We start from the raw sequence: 3,022 nt of genomic DNA, 5'->3' as shown, positions 1-3,022 counted from the left end.
GGCCCCGGGAGCAGCGGCCGCTGCAGGACGGGCTGGACGCTGCGGGCTCCCCTTCCCCCCGGGGGTCTGCCCCCTGCCAGCACGTCGGGCAGTTTCACTGGCACCTTCCTGGGCCCTGCTGGTCCGCCCCAAGCGGAGGCCTGCCATGGCGCTGCACACCTGTGTCCCAGCCGAGGTCTACCACGGCATTGCACACCTGTGTCCTAGCCTAGGAATGCCACTGCACTGCACACCTGTATCCAAACAGAGAGATACCACTGCAGTACACTGCACACCTGTGCCCCAGCTGAGGTATGCCGCTGCACTGCACTCCTACATCCCAGCTGAGGTACACGACTGCACTACACACCACTCGTATCCCAGCCGAGGTATACCACTGCACTGCACACCATCATCCAAGTCAAGGCATACCACTGTACCGTGTATAGCCAAGCTTAGGCTTACCACTGCATTGCACACTGGTATCTGAGACAAGGTATGCCACTGTGCTGTATACATCCAAGCCGAAGTATACCACTGTACTGTATGTATCCGAACTGAGGTATACTACTGCACTGCACTCCAGTATCCAAGACGGGGTGAACTATTGTGCTGTATATATCTAAGCCAAGGTATATCACTGCACAGCACCTATGCAAGCCGAGGTCTACCAGGACACTGCATACCAGCATCCAAGCCGAGGTCTACCATTGCGCTGCCCGCCTCTGTCCCAGCTGGGGTGTACCGCTGCACTGCACACATCAAGCCAGGGGCTACCGCTGCTCTGCATGCGAGTATCCAAGCCGAGGTCTCGCCCTGCAATGCCCGCACCCGCGGAGGTACCGCATGCAGGGGGCGTGACTGCGGGGGCCGGGGGCGGGCCGGGGCTCCCGCATCCCCCGGGGCCGGGGCCTGGGCGCGCACTGTGCACGCTCATCCTCCGCTGCTCCCGCCGGGGCCCCTCGGAGGAGCTCCAGCACCGGGAGGCAGCGACTGCTCTGGGCTGGACCCGGCGGAGCGGGGCAGGGCTGGGGGCAGGTGCGACGGCAATCTGTTCCCGCCCGGCGGTGTCGGGGGGAGCAGGGCATCGCAGCCCGGCGGGGGGAGAGCCCGACCCTCGAGGACCGCAGGCAGGATCCCGGCCATGTGCTGCACTGAGTTGCACCGGATTTGATCGCATTCCCCAGCCTGCTGCAAAGCCAGAGCAACCAGGGGCTTATTTGCCCTCCTCCAGTTTGTTAGAGCAATGATCTCAGCCCCCAGTGATCCAGGTCGTGTTTGTCCATCTCCCAGCAGGGACTTGCCACGGGAGAGTTGTCCCTTCGGGGCGCCACCCTCCCAGCACAGGGTTTTCAGTAGCCCATGAGGCCAACTGCTGGGGACAGTCCGAAATACCCGTGTCACGTCAGGAAGGGCCAGTGCAGCTGCCCACTGGGGCTTGGAGACTGGCTGATTTCCAGGGACTCAGAGGTGACACGGTTGGAAGAAGAGAGACCACACAAACAGCTCCCCAAGCTGCAGAGATGAGTGCCTTGGTGTAACAATTAGCAGACCTATAGGAAATTGTATGGGGGAGCAGAGGAAGCCTTCCCCAGCTGGAAAGGTGGTGAGCACAAAGCCAGGGAGCAGAGGTTTTTGGATGGGAGGACGTGGAAGGCAAAAAGTCCCTGGCTTTCCATCCTATAAAGAAAAAATTTCCCTTATTCTCCTGATTCAAAGTGATCTCCAGTGAGGTCAGGAGGAGACGGGGGATGCCAAGGGATGCAGGGTGCTGGCCCAGATCCCCCTGAGAACTGCAAGGTGCCCTGTCGTGAAAAACTTAGTGAGTCAGGAGATTCTGGCCTCGCTTACAGCTTTCTGTACCTCCAGTCATCTCTGAGCTAAACCGGAGAGGACCTCATTTCCTGCTCAGTGCTCTGCCAACCACAAGGTCTTTTAATAAGGCTGCCAGGGGTGCATGGCTGCGGGAAGGACAGTCAGTGTTTATCACCAGGGAATGAGTTGGCATCATAGTTCCAATCTGAGTCACCAGCCTGGCTAGGTCGGAGCATGACTTCATAAATCATGCTATCTAATTGAGAGACACATGTTTATATGTACAGTGCTAGTCAAAAGAATGCAATAAAAATAAAATGTAACAAACACTAGCGTCCTTTCTTCTCCCCAGCCAGTTAATCAGTTGCTCCATTGTTTCAGCTTGCAGGCACGTCGCACAAAATAAGACCCAAACCAAAATGAAACCACCGCGCACCTCTGCAACAAAAAATACAATCCATACGTTTCGTCACTCCCCTTGGTCATTTCTATAACAAATCCTCTCAGGCAAGGAATCCTGAGGTGTTTGTATTTTTTTTAATTATGAATTAAAAAAATTACCCCATGCTATAAAATTGTTAAATGTGTTTTTATGGTATTCTAGGTGTGACTATTTTCAATAGCAGTTGAATTAGGTTCTGAAAGAAAAGGGGATATGTTGAAAGCAAGCTTTTAAAATTCTTGCCTTAATTTTTATGTCGCCTGCCTATCTGCTGCTGCTTCTTTTTTTTAATCCAGTGCGGATAAAAAATGGAATTGGGACAAAAGATATTCTAGTTTATTGTATAACTCGTGCTTTTCAGACACAAATCTCCTTCCTTTTTCACCCCTAGAGTCCAAAGGATATCCCGGCGTTGAAGAAACCTCTTCAGCTTTACACCCAGTGCCTTATCACCATCAGAAGTGGAAGAAGAACCTTAAATGAATGCATAACAGCGGTTAAGCAACAATTTGAATATTCATATTTTACTCTTCAAACAACAGCAACAAAAGATACTTCAAAACCATGTGCGAGACAAAACAACATTAAACTTGCAATCATTAAACCTCTGTTTAACCCTACTCCAGAAACGAGTCGTTCATAACAAACTAGGAATTTTGATTGACAGCTTGCCACTAGAAGCCTTTAAGTAGGATTTTTTTCTCCCCCTCTGAGATATGTGTGCCATTTTTTACTCCCTTGTGTACACGATTCTGTGTCCGGTATTGAAGTTTAAAACCCATTTAC

General features: G+C 52.2%; 1 long non-coding RNA gene across 1 annotated transcript in view; it reads left to right on the top strand.

Annotated features, from left to right (window-relative positions):
- LOC106723520 overlaps window positions 1-2,778 on the top strand; it is a 145,865-nt gene extending 143,087 nt beyond the window's left edge. Inside the window, exon 3 of the long non-coding RNA XR_003092450.1 lies at window positions 2,628-2,778. This is a non-coding gene — a long non-coding RNA (uncharacterized LOC106723520). The remainder of the gene's footprint in view (window positions 1-2,627) is intronic.
- The last annotated feature ends 244 nt before the right edge of the window (window positions 2,779-3,022 follow it).

The sequence above is a fragment of the Alligator sinensis genome, unplaced genomic scaffold (genome assembly GCF_000455745.1).
Source record: "Alligator sinensis unplaced genomic scaffold, ASM45574v1 scaffold301_2, whole genome shotgun sequence".
NCBI lineage: Eukaryota > Metazoa > Chordata > Crocodylia > Alligatoridae > Alligator > Alligator sinensis.
Note: the sequence above shows the minus strand (reverse complement) of the source record. Positions and strands in the feature narration are given on the sequence as shown.